Genomic DNA, 18,049 nt, shown 5'->3' with positions numbered 1-18,049 from the left:
ACCGCCATTTTCCAAAACTACAAATATTACTGAGTTCATATTAGCGTTTAAACTTGGCCCTACATACTGCCTTGATCCTCCAAGTTTCACTACGAGGTAGAAACATTGGAGAAATCCATGACCTCGTGTTTTCCAAGAAGGGTGGAGGGGAGGAGGAAGCACGACCCAAAGTGTTCCTTTTTCTATGTACTGTTACTCTTTTACCTCTCCAACCTACTTAGTCTCTGATGTGTGTGTGTGTGTGTGAGAGAGAGAGAGACAGACATCCAGCCTGTACTTGTCAGGCTTTAATAATGTTTTTGGATATCGTTATGCTGATAAACAGTGGCTTTTCCTTCAGTTAAAATAAAAAGAAACTTTTCCTACACTTTAATTTTTTTTCCCCTCAGATTCTTAGTTTGAAGATCTCTGTGGAAATTTGCTGACTGTACAAGAAACCATTCTGGATTTTCTTTTGTTCCTTTGTCATGTATTTGGAATAGATGCTCTAGATTCCATGGTACTACCTTGGGGGCTATTTTTGTATAAATTCTTTTGAATTTAATAGTGCCCATTATGGGGCAGTGAAAAACTAGGGACTTAATTATCCTACAAAATTATATTGGATCACTAATTAGAAAAAATACCCATTGTTTAGACTGATCTGGAGACTACAGAATTTGGGGCAAATGAATACAATTTTTCAGTCAAGAATTAGAGAAGCAGACAAGATAGCAAAAGACAAAACTGGCTTATCCCAGTGAGGTAGTAGTATGTGTGCAGTTTTCAAGATTATAAATATATGTAATATTATTACATATATAAATATTACATATATAAATATATGTAATATATGAATATTTGTCATATGCAGTTCCTCTGCTGGTGGCCTGATGTGAGGGGGTTTTCTTTCATAGTCTTCTGTGATTTCCATTGGCCTTGCTACCACCCAGGATAAACATAGTTCGACTAAAAGCATGTCTTTGCTATATAATTAAAGACTTCAATGCAAATCCATTATCTGCCTCCTTAATAGTATTGCTACCTATAAATCTTTTCTGTATATGTATTTTGGAGCCAACATCAACCATATTTATTGCACGACACTCTATTAGACTATTTACACATATTATCTCTAATCTTAATAATCAGCCCGTATTCTACATATCACAGATGGAGAAAAGAAGCAGCTAAACCATGAAATCCAAAAGCTAAGTTCATTAGGAGATAGTGACTGATGAATTAATTCAATCTATATATCACATAAGGGCCCGGCTTTGAGGGAACACTAGTGTCTTGCTTTCTTGGTTGTTATTTTCCTGTTAAAACAAATCAAGCAACTGGGTTAGGGTAGCAGAATTTGAACTTCCTTCCCTGAGTTGCAACTGTGAGCAGATGTTAGGAAGTGATAAGTGGGAGGTGGTGAAATTCCTAGTCACCTGTTAGAGCTAAAAAGAGACTTCAATAAGGCATCTGAATGCTACACTGTCAAGCGATTGACTTCATGTACTCATACATTCTTCTCCCTTGCTGCCAAGGTTGCCAAAGCTGTGTTTTTCTGAATTCTGAGACTGGACAAGGAACCTTCCACTGCATGAATACCAAGAAAGGGACAAACTGCACCCATTCCAAAGGGGTTGAGTGGGCCACCCAAGATTCCCAGAGAAAACAGGTAAGGAAGACCGCTGTAATCTGACTCCAAGGCTTCTTATTCTCTGGCTGCAGTTCTTTCTGGTCTTCAACCTAAAAGAGGTACATGGTTTGAGGGATGCACCGAGTGCTGCTGAATGATCAAGGAATAGGGTGTCTTCTCCTTTATGCTTGCCTGATTGACACTTAGCTCTAGGGGAAAAAATTATCTAAAAGGCTCAATCTTTTAAAATTCTTACGTATTTTAGGTTTTTTTATATTGAGATGTTACTTTGGGTAAGTTGTTATTAAATCAAGATAAGAAGACAGAACATGAAAACTGGAAATTGCCTTTTATATGTTTAGTCTATCAGTCTGATTTTCAGAGTTGTGTTTGCATCATGAAAGCATTCACCTTCAAATGCTTCTTGGGGATATAAGCAAAATAGAAGGACTCTGCTCTCCCCCAGATTTCTCTGATTTTGTGTGGCTGCTGAAGCGGGCAGGAGGGAGACGTTCTGTGCCTTCCTCCTTATTTCATGTGCTGCTGTTCCTGAGGCCTGGCTTGGAAAAAGCAGGACATTCGGCTTAGACAGATGGAGGGCAGGGTCATTTGCAAAATAAAATGAGTGCACAAATCACACTGTGAAATTGGCATGACCATCCCTGCTGCTGTGATAGACTGACTTTTATTTAGTCTATGGCAGGCAGTTGGGGAATAGATTAGCTTTGGGGGGGAGGGTGGGGGAGCCGTAAAAGAAGGTCCTTCAATTAATGATGATAATTCAGGAAAGTAATAAATGAGGTGGAATATTTTTAAATGTCATAAAGGATCATTTTGTTTCCAACAGAATCTTGAAAAGCTAGAGTATATATCAAAAAGTTTGTGTATTGTACCATTTCTAGCAATAAGAAAGCATTTGGTGGTTGCAGTAAAAAGACTTAGTGCCTACTGAAAGAAATTAGACTTTAGAAAAATGGTGTTGGGCTCAGGTGGATTTTGCTGCATAATGGGAGACATGTTTACCATGTAGGGAATTCCATTTGGGCAAAATGTATAGGGGCTAAAAGCATGATGTTTGGTTCTTAACATGCTTGTGTTTCTGCCTATCAAAGTGTGAGATGATCAAATCCCATGTATATTCTATTTGGCATTCTCTTTTAAAACTAATTGGAAATGATTGTTTTATGTATCTTGTAAAAATAGCCATATCTTTTTGACATTGTTTTTCTATGAGTGTTTCAACCACAGCTGTGGTTAAACATCTTCTATGATAAAGGAAGGCCTTCTGCAGAATCATTTTCCAAGTTGTTATTTCTGTCTTCTATTCATTTCGGGCCATTCTATACAGGATGGCAGATTGAGAAGCTCAGCTTCCTTGCTTCCTCTGGAGTCCAGCTTTATTTTTTGTCTCCGTGTGTCCATTGATGATGATAAAACCGACCCTTCTTCCACCACCTCTCACCTCTCATCCCCCTCCACCCTATAATCAGGGAAGAAAAGAATAAATTAGTGCCAAATGTGTAATGTAGTTTACTGACCTTTAGGAGCATCTGTTCAATCTTTTAAGACTTTTGGAAAAGACTGTATGCTGAATCAACACTTGGGAACGTTTATGCTCAGATGGTGAGAAATTTAACCTCATTGAGAGCTTAATCTTTTTTCTCTGATAGTTCCAGCTCTATTAATATTTTAGATGGTAATATATTTCCTTCTTGATTTATCTTGCTTTTGATCAAATGGGTTTCTATTTCAAGGCTTATGGTGTTATTATCCAAACTAATTTATTAGGCAGAACACAATAACATTATGATTTGTAAAAAGGAATTAGCAGAGAACACACAATTTTGGGTACTGCCATTGAAAAATTCATTCCTTGCAGTTGGAGTGTGCTGTGGAATGCACTGTTACCTAAATCAGATCATTTGAGCCTTTTTCATTGCTCTCATTTCCAAGAGGCAAGAAATGATTCGTAATATCACTTCTTTCTTCCAAGACTGGTACCTTTCATAGTCAGATATATTCTGTCTATGCTTGTTTTCATTTCTGCAGTACAGCTATGGATGGGGAAGGTCTTTGAATCTGTGGTCAGAAGATGATATTCCTAAAAGAAGAATGTCATCAGCCTCTGAACACATTTTCTGGCTTGCAAAGCCTCCAAAATGTTTTTCCAGCAGAGAGCCATCCATGATGGTGTTGATAACCAGCTATCCAATTGTCTGAAAAGTAGTGTACTAGTCTTCAAGGCTTTCTCCGTGGAGAGTTATGGAACACACACCCAGGGCCTGTGCTGGTGGACTAAGAGACCAACTCAGAAACCAAACCTGTTCTTCAAGCCTCTTGCTCCCACATTCCCCTGGTCCAAAGAATCAAGTTCTGACAATTCTGCTTCTGAAAATACCTCAACTCTCTATACTTCTCTCCAATTTCTACTACCATTGCTCTGGTTTCTGCCACCACCATCTCTCTCCTGGATCTGCAACACTTCTCCTAAATGGCTTTCCCTCATCTCTTCCTAGAACTCTTCCAAAGATTTCAAGGCATTTTATCTCCCTTCTTATTTCAGAGTTTTACTGTGGGGACCTCATTAAGCCTTTAACTTTTAGGTTTTGTCCTTCTCTGGCCTTGGCAAATGGAACCCTGCAACCTTGCCTTCTATATGTAAAGGACCTATAAAAACAAAAAACAAAGAAATAAACAAAAAATTGATCAAGACGTGAAAATGTCCCCAGGTGGCATAACATATTTGAAAGAGGCTAATTTGGTATAAAACCACCTGAAGTCAAATCACTGTTCTGCCATCACCAACAATGTAGACATGGAAAAGTTTCTTAACCTCACTGAATCATGGTTCCCTTATGGGTAAAAGAGACCAAAATAATTTCTTTGTTCAAGATAATACAAAGCATCTGGCCCATAGTAAATACTTAATATACTTTATCTATTATTATTACATAAATGGAGCTATTGAGATTCCTTGGGAATCTTTAAATTAGAGTATTTTAGGCTTAAACAAGTATGGACCAAAATTACCGAGTTAAACATCTGCCATCCAGGAGTAGACGTTCTCCTGATACTTCAGATGTTGTATTCCTGAGTGCCTGATAAACTCCGGAACGTGGAGGGCAGTTATCTGGCATAAATTAGTGTCTTCATTAAACCTGATTCTTCAAGAAATTAAAGTACCAAGTTAAATAGTGTATTTTGTTATTTCGACAAATTAATGAGTGCTTACTCTACCCAAGGCACTGTACATTGTGGAGAATTCAGAACCTTCAAGAAACATACATACAGTCCAAGGGAGATACTACAAATACATTAAAAAAAAAATCACAACCCAGGCGATATACGCAGTGCCTTAAGAGTGATATAACATGACATCGAGGGTCAGAATTTATAATAAAAGTGAACCCTCATTTGGCTAGAGCAGTGTTTTGCAACCCTATCAGGTACCTTGTTCCTCCCTTTTATAACAAATATCTTCCAAAGCCCTCTTTACTATTTTGAAATGAAGTTTATATATAATATATAACATCTATAATATATAACATCCTGCACACATAATTTGTTTTCTCTTTTGTCCTCATTTTTCTTTACTTCTTTCTTTTCATCTTTCTTTTAAACTGTAGGTGCATGAGCTGACTAATCATAATCCTTGATCGTTGACACACTCTCCATTAGTGATCTATGTATGGTCCCCTTCTAGTCTTCTATTTGTTTAGCTAGTTATTTTAAATAATGTAAGAATTACCAGTGAAACCGCCCCCCAACAGAAAAGATAGGACCTTTACCATAACCTACATCTGACTCTGGAGATGCAGATGGCTCCTGAACAATCCTTCTGTGTCCCTTGTCCTGGGTAGCCATTACCCTGAATTCCATATTGGTCATTGTCTTGCTTCCCTTTTTACATAATTTCATTGAACCTGTATGCATTTTTTGAACATATTTTTATTTTAATTGTTTTAGCCTTATGAAAAAAGTTCACGGAGCATATACTCTTTTCAGTTACTGTTGTAATTCTGAGATTAATCCATATCGTTACATGTGGCAGTGTGGTTCAGTGGTTTTAACTGCTCTACTGTATAACATTGTGTGAATATTCCATGATTTACTCACTCTTCTGTTGATGGGCATTTGGGTTGTTTCTAAATAGTTACTGTTTGAAAAGTGCTGCTATGGACATTTCTGTACATGCCTCTTGGTATACATGTCAGGAGTTTTCCTGTATATAAACCTAGAGGTGGAATAATTATTGTGTCATTAGGGTATTGGCATGTTTAACTTTAGTAGATAAAACTTTAGTAGTTTTCCACAATAGTTGCTCTGATTTAATTCCCACCAGAAGTGTATAAAAGATTCTATAAATTCATATTATCTCTAATACTTCATATTGTTAGAATTCATGTTTATTGGCCATATGTAGTTTCTCTTTTGTGAAAAGCCTGGTCTTGTCTTTTGCTCATTTTTCTACTAGGTTGTTAGTGTGTGTTTTTTAAAATTGATATTTAGGAGCTCTTTATATACTCATGATACTAATCCTTTATCAGTTACATGAATTGCAAACATCTTCTTCCAGTTTGTAATGTTTCACTTTCTTTAAGATAAAGTACTTAAGTTTAATGTAGTCAAATTTATTAATTTTTCCTTTTGCAGTCAATGCTTTTTATTTTTGTTTTAAAAACTTTTCCTTACTCCATGGCTAAATTCTATTCACATATTTTTTTAAGTTTTGTTTCTGCACTTAAATTTTCTTTTTTTTTTTTTTTTTTTTTTGCGGTACGCGGGCCTCTCACTGTTGTGGCCTCTCCTGTTGCAGAGCACAGCCTCCGGACACGCAAGCTCAGCGGCCATGGCCCACGGGCCCATCCGCTCCGCGGCATGTGGGATCTTCCCGGACCGGGGCACGAACCCGTGTCCCCTGCATCGGCAGGCGGACTCTCAACCACTGTGCCACCAGGGAAGCCCCTGCACTTAAATTTTTAATACATCTGGAGTATACATCATTTAATACATCATTTTGTATATGATGTGAGGAAGAGATGCAATTTGATTTTTTTCCAAAATGGATAACCCTTTTTTCTCAGGTCCATTTATTGAACAGTCTCTCAGTCCACCTCAATTTGACATGCCTCTTCTATAATATACAAAGTTACATATACGCATAGGCCTGTTTCTGGGCTCTCTGTTCTATTCCGTTGTCAGTTTATCAAGTTTTGGACCAACATTTTCTTAATTTCTGTAGCTCCATTAAAAATCCAAATATGGTTGGGGAAATACCCCCTCTATACTTTCCTTTTTCAGAAGTGAAGTGTCATGGCTATTCTTGGTCCCTTATCTTTCCTTACACACTTAATTTTTAAAAATCAACATAATATCCCTACTATAATACAAAGAAATAAAAGAAAAATGACTTATAGTAAAATAGTATGCAGTTTAATATGTTTAAGTGCTTGGTCAGGCCGACACCAGAAGAACATCCCCACAAATATTTGAAATGCCCCGTTAGAGTAGTGCAGCCCCATTGAGAGCTGACAGGCTAGAGAAGTGGGGTGATAATGTAGAGAAGCCTTAAAGGATGGGTAGGATTTAAGCTAGCAGATCTGAGAGAGAGAGAGAGAGAGGCAGAATTTCAGTGCAAAGGTGAAAAAAAAAGCACATGGTATGTTTGTAGAAAGTTCATCCCGTTGAAATTAGGAGTAAGTTAGAAAGGTATTTTTTTGAATGTTTTTTGTATGTTTGGGGGATGCTGGCACAGGCCAAGATTAGTTAATACCTATATTACAACCCCTTGGCTTGTATAGTCCAACACACAGCTGACCCAGCTGCTTTCCTTTGGGCAAATCATCTAGAGTCTAAATTAAGTTTTGAGCACATAAACCAATAAACCAAAGCAATAAATCCAGCTTTAATAAAAGTGAAACAGGTTCCCCACATTTCACATTAAGCTGTAACTTTATTAAGTACATTTACCTTGTATTTTATTAAGCACATTTGTAATAACCTTTCTTTTAATTGAAAAGTATTTCCTATTGTTTCACATTGCCTCTGTGGATGGCTTAGATCTTTTGTAAAACAAAATTTGGACATTTTAAGAGCGTGATTGTTATTGCCTGATAAAGCCAGGTAGTAAAGGCCTCACTTGATTATATGGTGACTCAGCTGGCCTAGTTTTGTTAGGTAAGAGTCTCCAGGCTACATTTCATTCTGTTGACCCTATAAGTAGGGAGCTGAGGGACAAGCTATTCACTTGCCTCTCTATTGATTAGTTTCTCTGTAAGTTTAAGGGTCTAAATAACAATTCCCTTTAGAGATAGAATAGCTAGTTTTTTTAGACAATTAGTAAGACAGTGGTGTTAGAACCTCCTTGAAGTTTTTATGGCTAGTGTTGATGTTGAGAAAGAATATTCACATCATGTGTTTCGTAGTCTGAAAAACCATGTAACTGATACAAGTTTGTGAAGAGCTTTGAGCCTGACTCTAAATACAGTGCCTCTGAAAATGTACAATATTATTTAACCCAGACATTCACTGTACCCAAGCCTACTCTTCTGTGACATTTAAAATGTTTTTTACGTAGTCCAGCATTCCCTTACTCTAGGTCTGCCAGCTTTTGCAGATAAAACTACAGGACATCTATAAGGAGAAATATATCTGGGACATAACTTAAAAAGTCATTTGTTTATCTGAAATTCAGATTTAACTGGGCATTCTGTATTTTATTGGGCAACTCTGCCCCACCCCAATATTTTATAGATTTTTCACTTTCCCTGAATTCTTGATTTCTCTTACGTATTACTTCTTGCTGCATATCCCTCTTTAGGTCTTATAGCTATACAAATATGGAATACACTCATTTTCCTTACTCTCTCCCAAATACCATTCCCACTAGGTACTGAGTAGGAGTAACAATTAGGAGGGGGGTGTATGTGAGAATAATTGTGTTAAAGAGAAGCTGTGAAACCCTGTCTCGTACCCTAGGTACAATGTATAGCTGTGTGTGAAAAAGAACTTCACTTTATTTGGGTGCCTATATATGTAACATATTTTGATATGTTGAACTAATTTAAATGATCTTTATTAATTAATAATGATCATTATTTTTAAACCTATAGCTTGTTTCATTGAGGGAATTTAATCGAACTCCTTTTAATATAAGACTGATGTCCATGGCAGAATAAACAACTTTATATTGAAAACATTAATAATTCCTATTCCAAAAAGTCCATTTGTCATATCCTTCACTGTGAGTTTCTCACTCACTTTCTCTTTTTCTTGAGTCATAGACTCCCCTCTCTTGCTGGGCCATCCCTTCTCATCTCTCTTAGTTTATCCCCTTTCCCAGGCCCCCTCTTCCTCCAGCACTGCTCCTGTAAACTCAAAAATTCTTCTCACTTTATGAACCTTCTTGTCTCCATCCCACCTATGTCCTAAGGACCATTTTGCTTCAACCAAAGTGGCGTATCTTGGTAAACAAAAGACAAGTCTCTACCTGGTGAGTTCTGCTACTAACTTCTAAAACAAGGTTTCCCTCCCCCTTGCTGTTATTAAAGGGGTGAGAGATGGGGATCAAACATGCCAGTTGGGCCAAGAGGATGATGAATGGAGGGACCCTCCATGGTCCTTTGGATCAATTTAAAGCCACTATGGAAAGAGGGATGAAGGTCAGAAGCTGATGGAGCTTCCCACGAGAAATTTTATTGGGCCTGGATGGAAATTCCCAAGCCAGTTGACAAGACAAGGCTCTGAGGGAACAGGAGGAGGCCCTCCTTCCTGACCTTCCTCAGCTTCCTTCTGGTGCCTGCAGTATGGGAAATCTTGCTGGCACCCAGCGACAGATAATGGTGTTCTTCCGACGAGCAGTGTCCTCTTCAGGCTGGGTTGTACAGCAGGAGGGAGAAGCACTACTGAAGAAAGATGGGGGACTGCTGTTAACGGGCTGGTTCTCAGACCCCTATGAGGCTGCCTTTTGGGTCCCTCAGGAATAGCTAGGGGACATTATGACAAGTGACAAAAGAGAGGTCAAGAGAGAAATCACACCTGATTATTGGATCTATGGAGGAGGCATTACTTAACTAGATCTTGAAGGATTTCTCAATAGACTGTCTGGCTTTGAGAAGTAGCATCTGTTATGTAAAGAGAAGTGCATCCATGTATATGATTTTTTTTTTAGTATTGTTACTAGCTAATGGATGTATGGACAATGACTTCCTGCTGAGGAAACAACTGCATTGCTTCTAGTAAATCACGATAAATCTCTCTCCCTGTGTTTTTAACAGATAGGTTAGTAATGTTGGCAGCTTATAAATGAGAACACTTGGGAGAGTGTGAGGATTGGTATAGCCCACTGAGATAGTGGCTGTGGGCCATGTTGGTTCATTCTGCCTTCATGGAATCTAGGAATACAAGTGTTTTACGACCTACAGAGAAATGTTTTTAAAAACTCACCTCCCAAAGAAGAAAAGCAAGCAAAGAAAACACCCACCAGTATAGAAGAAAAATGGCAACCAAGATGTGTCTCTGAGGGTCGTAGAAGCAGAGTCTGTCACTTCTCTCCTGGGAGCCACATTCATTACAGCTTATCAGAGTGACTCTACCCACTCTCTTAGAACCTTCTTGAGGTGTGTGGAGGAAAAGCTGCCCACTCCGGGTGGCCACATGAGAAGCAAATCCATTTGGCGGATGGACATTTTTAAAACCTGCCACATATGGTAGCCATTTTTATGGCAAGTAAATTGTTGGGGGATCTGTGAGGTGAATGTGCAATAAAACCTTTCACAATAAACCAGGTGGAAAATCATCTAATCCAACCTCTGGAGGTCAAAAGCCACAGTACCATGTTGCTTTCTTCCATGAAGAAGAATTAAGACTCTTTAGACAGCTTGCTCTTTCTTTTGTTCTTTATAGACTGGTGCTGCCTATTTGGGGTGGAAGGTAAATTGTGTGGAATGGCAGTGGTGGGCTGGAGGCGACGGGGGCGGGGGCTTCTCACCAGGTGGAACCAGGGAGTGCTTTGCCAGTAATTTTTAAAGTGGTGTTGTTTCTGTGCCACTCTTTTGCCATCCTCAGGCAGTCGACATTCTTCCCAAGGGATACAGAGCAGGGAAAGCGAAATAGGACATGGAAGTAAGACACTTAAGTCAGAACAGGATTTCACAGTGAAAGGACTTGAAGTTTGGGAGGTATAAAGAGATACTATGATTATGTTTATTGAGATATATGCATGGGAACACACAGCCTTCAGGACACTCAAGATCCTTTTCATTTTCTCTTGAGGAAATACAATGGTTGAACGGAAAATAGAAACTTATAATAAGAGTTCGAGGACACATTCTTACTGATTTGTACTTTGAGGACTAAAGCCTTAGTCATTTATCTATATGAGAGTCTGAAAAGTTATTACAGTTAAAAGAAAGTCTTGGGGCCAAAAAACATTTGAAGTTTTTCAGTAACTTTTGAAAGATGACTAGTAAGTTTGTCTCCATTTGAAGTTCATTTGAAAACTTCTATCATTGAAGTTTTTTTTAATTTCCTAAAATAGGCTTCTAATGAAGTCAGCATGCTATTGAGTCCTCTTTTATCTTTTCTACCCAGTTGTTTTAAAATTTGAGATTTAGAGCACACCTGAATAGCATGAAATGTATGGTTAGAACTGTTTAAAAAGAAAGAACAGGGTTGGTATTAACAATCAGAATACCATCAGTCATCCTCAAAAAACTAAAAATAGAACTACCATATGACCCAGCAATCCCACTCATGGGCATATACCAGGAGGAAACCATAATTCAAAAAGATACATGCACCCCAGTGTTCACTGCAGCACTGTTTACAATAGCCAGGTTATGGAAGCAGACTAAATGTCCATCAACAGAGGAATGGATAAAGAAGATATGGTACATATATACAATGGAATATTACTCAGCCATATAAAGGAAGGAAATAATGCCATTTACAGAGATGTGGATAGACCTAGAGACTGTCTTACAGAATGAAGTAAGAAAGAGAAAAAAAATAGCGTATAATACCGCCTATATGTGGAATCTAGAAAAATGGTACAGATGAACTTATTTGCAAAGCAGAAATAGAGACACAGATGTAGAGAACAAACTTACGGATACCAAGGGGAAGGGGGGTGGGATGAATTAGGAGATAGGGGTTGACATATATACTATGTATGAAAAAGACAACTAATGAGAACCTGCTGTATAGCATAAGGAACTCTACTCAGTGCTCTGTGGTGACCTAAATGGGAAGGAAATCTAAAAAAACAGGGGATATATGTATAACTGATTCACCTTGCTGTACAGCAGAAACTAGCACAACATTGTAAAGCAACTATACTCCAATAAAAATTAATTAAAAAAAAAGAATACCATCAGACGTCAAATTCCTATCTCGAATAACTGAGAAACAGTCTCACTCTCAGTCTCACTTTGTGATGGTCTAAGGTCTGCCTGAGGAATGACACAGGCATTCAGGCCACGCTCACTGACCTCAGGTGCAAACCCAGACCACATCTGGATGAATAAAGATATGTAAACAGTGTTCCATCTGCCTGATTCTAAACACCTTCACAATGTGGTTCATTTATTTGAAGGATGATTTCTGATCAACAGAGGATGTGCAGATAAAACAGCTGATTGATGGATCAAATTTTCACTTCTAAGTTGGTTGTGAAGTGTGATTCCAGGGATCTGAACTGTACCATTTTCAGAACAAGCCTCTAAGATCTTAGTTGTGGCCCCTTTTCTGGGCTGGATCTTAGGGAGCATTTGGTACAAAACTTTCATTTTACAGATGACAAAACAGGTTCAGAGAAGTATGGGGAGGGGTGACTTTTCCATTCAGCAAACTAGGGCAAGAACCAAGGTCACCTGAGTTGAAACCCCAGGTCTTCTACTAAATAGTTGTGTGATCAGGGGTCAGTCAGTTATCTACTTTGGACCTCTTGCTTTTATAAAATCAGAGTGTTTGGAGATTTAACATGGTTTCCCTCTTGGTCCCAACATTCCTGCATTCTTTCCACTGTACTCTATCTTTGATTTCATTCATTCATTCATCCTACAGTAAGGGGCAGTTGTTTGGAAGCAGCTGCCCATTAGGGATCATATTTCTCAGCCTGCTCCCCCCGCCCTCTCATCCTCTGCACCTAGCTGAGGCCAGTTCATACCAATGGGATATGATTGGAAGAGAAGCATGTCACTTCCAGGCAGAAGTGATTAGGCAGCAGGTGTATCATTTCCATCCTTTCTTTCCCATCTGCTGACTGGAATATACTCTAAAGCCCTAGGGGATGGCAGAGCCACAAGATGGAAGGAATCTGAGTCCCTGAATCACCCTGTTTAAGGCTGCCTGCTGAACAACTGCACTGGACTGTGCACTGAGAAATACACTTCTATGTCTTAAATTTTGTTTTTGTTGAAACAACTAGCATTACCCTGACTAATGCAGTAAGGCCACAGGCATTTAAGTACTTACTATATGCGTTATGTTGGGTAGTAGGGACCCATCTGTGAATAACACAGTTTCTGCTCTCAAAATGTTCAGCCCAGTAGGAGAAGACATATATACCAACAGTTGCCAAACAGTGTGGTAAGTACCATGATAAGCATGGGATATTGTGAGAGGACATAGCCTTGGACATTTTAGGAAACACTCCCAGCAGAAGTAGCATTTAAGTCAAGTCCTAAAGCAAAGCCTATTTGATGGTTATGAACCAAATGTTTGTATCCCCCCAAAATTTATAAGTTGAAGTTTTAACCTTAAATGCGATGATATTTGGAGATGGGACCTTTGGGAGGTCGAGTTGGATGAGGTCATGAGGATGGGACCCTCATGATGGGATTAGTGTCCTTATAAGAAGAGGAAGAGAGATTTCTCTCTTTTCACCTTGTGAGGACACAGCAAGAAGGCAGCCATCTGCAAGCCAAGAAGAGAGTCCTCAGCAGAATCCAACCGCGCTGGCACCCTGATCTTGGACTTCCAGCCTCCAGACAGTGAGAAATGAATTTCTGCTGTTTAAGCCACCCAGTCTATGGTGTTTTGTTATGAGTCTTACTGACTGAGACAGATGGGTTTTTCTTTCCAAGGGCCAGCCTTTATTTCTATCCCAGAAATAAGAGAGAACATGACTTAATTCAAGGAGCTTGGTGTCTCCCTATGAGGATGGAGAGGAAGGCTGAGGATGGAGCTTCAGGAGAGTCGCTCATTGCACTAAAGCCCCTGAATAAGGTTCCTGGGAAGAAGGCTTCTGTCGGGCATGCCTTGCAGTGGCACCTGAGGATACTGGGATGAGCAGAGAGGGACCTGTGGGCATGGTGTAAAGGTTAGGCAGGTAGGGGATTGGCCTAAAAATGGTACTAGTGGTAGCCATAGCTTCCTTAGCAAAGATATCCAAATACTGTCAGCTTGCAGATCAATTGGATTTGATGCAATTTAGCAGCAAAGAGAAAAGCAGCTCCAAAAAATATAGTTCACTTACTAATAACATTGTTAAGCAGACATGGGCTTCAACTCAAATTCGTGAAAACAGAATGCTATGTGGGCCTGAAGGTTGGCAGTGAAAGCAAGTGCTTCAGGACCTCAGCAGGACTTTGGGTCTAACACTAATGAATTCCTCACTCTAGAGAGAGAAGTCATTATTTGCATCATGATTTCTGACTTGGCAAGTAACCAAAGGAAGTAAATCAGAAATCTCCCACCCCATTTTCCAATGAGCATCATCTGGTGGACTTTTTAAATTGTCTTTTTTCTAGGCTTTTCCTCACCTTCAAATTTTTACAGAAGAGGGAAGAAAAACAGCAGAGGCTCCCTTCTCTCTCCCTGTCTAATCCTTTCATAATTCAAGATCACAGAGCGGCTGTAAACCCCCCCTCACTGCTGTGCTTATTCCCTGTGTGCTTGGTAGAGCAAGCAATTCCATTTACCAGCACTCCAGTGAGCGTGTGGTGATAAATAAAGCTGCCACCCTCCACTTGCCCACCATGTTTAAAATGACACATTGGACAAGTGGGTCTCTATTGCCTCCACTTTTTTCATAAAAAGGCTAAAAGTGGCCTGCAAAGGCAGTAAATCTTAATTTCTAATATAAACTCCAAACACAGAAAAAAAAATCCTAGGCCAGTTTAGACTGGAGTGATTTTGATGATCAGATGGCGAGGGTTTGAATACTAAAGAGATAAACAATCCAAAAACTAATTCCAGGAGCTGCCTGGATGTGTGGGGCTTTTCCTTCTCTCTCCTTGAAGCAAGCTTGCCTTCTCCCCATGCAACTTTATTGGAAACTAAAACCACAAAGCAGGCAGAATAAAGTCAACATGAAAAAAGCCAAGTTTCTAACTTCATAATCTCAGAATTTAAAAATGACCTCTTGTTATGATTGTTCAGCCTGAGTTAGCTTTTATTAAACACTTAACTGTGTGACAAGTCCATGCCAAGTTCTTTCATGCATATCTCACTGAACTTTTGGATCTGTGAATTTTCTTTTAAATCTTCCAGTCTAGAATCAAGGGCATTCTTTTTCCATTGCAACCATTAACAGGAGAATTGACTTTGAGTTACCTATTGAGTACTGACGCTTGGATGGATGATCTCTAAGAGGATGAACATGAAACCGTCTTGTTGATCTGTTGTACGATAATAGATCCCTTTGACTGATGATCAAAGCCCTCCTGAGTTCTGTCCAGCCCACTTTGGGAATCTGATTTCCAGCCCCTCTGCTTCATCCACTCTGTGCTCTAATCTCATTACACAGTGTTCTCTTTCCCTATGGGCACCTCATGGCTTTTCTGCCTCTGTACCTTTGCTCTCGGTAAGCTGTCTGCTTGGGCTGACTTTTTCCTCATTATCATCTCATAGTCTCTATACCTAAACATCAGGTCCAGCTCACATTTCATGTGTGCCGTGAAGCCTGCCCCAATTCTCCTCCCTAAGCTGAAAGACACCGTTTTTCTTCTGACCAGCCAGTCCTCGTTATTAAGTTCAGAAATGGTCTTTGCAGGGATGTTCACAGCAGCATGGTTATCACAGCCAAAAAAAAAAAAAGAAAAGGGAAGCAATATAAATGACCCTCAATACGGTGTCAGTTAAATAGATTATTGTATTCTTGTATATTGTGAAGAACAATACAGCTATTAACCATGGTGATAGTGAAGTGTATGCTGATTTAGAAAGATGCCCACTATAGATTGATAAGTTCAAAACCAGGTATGATCCTATCTTTAAACACAAAAGTAATTTAAATATCACTTGCTTCAATCTTCAGTGGCTCCAGTCCTCCTCCTCCCTTCTCCACCTGCTCAAGCAGGACCCCCATGCCCTGACCGTAGAAGTGGCCCAGGGTGGTTTCTGAAAGTCCCCGAAGGGTGAGGAGGGAGGTTAACATGTGCCCACAGGTGCAGTCACTGTGCCACATTTGCTCCTGTAGGTGCTCTAAGAAGTTTTATTGCTTTACCTCCTGACAGAGCCCATGGTGGGAATGATGCTGATTGGCCAAAACCCATTGGTCTGTGATCTGGCACTGAGTCCCACTGGGTGCCTCAAGTTTTCCTGCCCCTCTTCCTCCTTCATTCACTATTCATGATGAGTCTTCCACACACCAGCCCCTGAGACAAAGGAAAGCAGGACATGATCCCTGTCCTGAAAAGACTCCCAGACTGTCCAGCCTCCCATTGCAAGCCCTGCTTGGGAGTTCCTGCTTGGAAGTAGCTATAGGATCTTAGTACTCTTACAGCTACCCTAAGGCAGGCAGTGTGGACAGAAAGCTGAGCGAGAAGATCTGGGTTCCTATCCCAGCTCTGTCACTTACTAGCTCACCGTCTTGTGGAAGTCAGTTTCCCTGAGGCTTAGTTTCTTCACATAAAATGGAAGTGACACTGTTACTTCCCATACAGCTTTGTTGTGAAGGATAAAGAATATGTGAATATCAATGTTATTCATACATCATAAAAATCTAAAAGGCCATTATTAAACACATACTTAACCCTAATCCTACTTGTCTAACCCCTGATGAAATATCTTGCCAATTCATATGACTTCTGAGAATTTTTAAGCTCTAGTTATTTTTTTAATTTTTTTTTATTTTTTGATATTTTTATTCAAATTATATTAACCTTATACATTAATATGGGGAGAACTATCAACTTTATGATATTTAATTCTTAGCCAAGAATGTGGGAGGTCTTTCAGTTTGTTCAAGTCTACTTTGTGTTTCTCAGAAGTGTCTTATAGTTTTCTTTTTTATACATTTATTTATTTTTGGTTGTGTTGGGTCTTCACTGCTGCGCACGGGCTTTCTCTAGTTGCATTGAGCGTGGACTACTCTTCATTGCAGTGCGTGGGCTTCTCACTACGGTGGCTTCTCTTGTTGCGGAGCACGGCACTCGGACTTCAGTAGTTGTGGCACATGGGCTCAGTAGTTGTGGCTTACAGGCTCTAGAGTACAGGCTTAGTAGTTGTGGCACACAAGCTTAGTTGCTCCACGGCATGTGGGATCTTCCCAGACCAGGGCTCGATCCCGTGTCCCCTGCATTGGCAGGCAGATTCTTAACCACTGTACCACCAGGGAAGTCCTCTTATAGTTTTCTTTAGATAAATTTTGTACATCTATTAGGAAACCTAAATCTTAAATATTAGGAGCTACTGACTTGTGAAAATGAATTAGAAATGTAGACTAACTACCTCTGAAATTAAAATACAAATCAAAGGGGAAGAGTGGGATTGATACTGTAAAGCTTGATTTACATGATTTTCCAAAGAAAAATATTTTTAATATAAGGTGAGCATTTATAAAAATAAATGAGGTGATTAACAACTATAATAAAATGGGAGAAGAAATGTAAAACATGCCTTTGTACCCTTGAATGAGCCATTTTCCTTGTAGTTGGTCTATTTTCTACTAAAATTAGCAATTTAGGTACTGTTTTCCTACTTTTTCTACCAATTACTGAGAATGGTGTTGAAGTCTCCAAACATAATTGTGGTTTTGTTTCTTTTTCCTTTAAGTTCTATCAGTTTTTGCCTCAAATATTTTCAAGATCTGCTTTTGGTGCACAAACAATGCTGTTAAGTCTTTTTGGTGAACTGTCCCTTTTAACATTACATACTGCTCTTGTGATATCCACTGTCTGATATTAAAATAGTCATTCTGGCTTTATTTTTTTTTATTATTTTTTTAACATCTTTATTGAGGTATAATTGCTTTACAATGGTGTGTTAGTTTCTGCTTTATAACAAAGTGAATCAGTCATACATAAACATATGTTCCCATATGTCTTCCCTCTTGCGTCTCCCTCCCTCCCACCCTCCCTATCCCACCCCTCCAGGCTGTCACAAAGCACCGAGCCAATATCCCTGTGCCATGCGGCTGCTTCCCACTAGCTATCTACCTTACTACGTTTGTTAGTGTGTATATGTCCATGACTCTCTCTCGCCCTGTCACAG

The 18,049-nt window shown here is 39.3% G+C and overlaps 1 long non-coding RNA gene across 1 annotated transcript in view; it reads left to right on the top strand.

The window, feature by feature from the left end:
- LOC132428534 (uncharacterized) overlaps nt 1–18,049 on the top strand; it is a 111,461-nt gene that overhangs the window by 448 nt on the left and 92,964 nt on the right. The window contains exon 2 of the long non-coding RNA XR_009520143.1: nt 1,518–1,651. This is a non-coding gene — a long non-coding RNA (uncharacterized lncRNA). The remainder of the gene's footprint in view (nt 1–1,517; nt 1,652–18,049) is intronic.

The sequence above is a fragment of the Delphinus delphis genome, chromosome 7 (assembly GCF_949987515.2).
Source record: "Delphinus delphis chromosome 7, mDelDel1.2, whole genome shotgun sequence".
NCBI classification, from domain to species: domain Eukaryota; kingdom Metazoa; phylum Chordata; class Mammalia; order Artiodactyla; family Delphinidae; genus Delphinus; species Delphinus delphis.
This window is presented reverse-complemented; position numbering and strand designations above follow the sequence as displayed.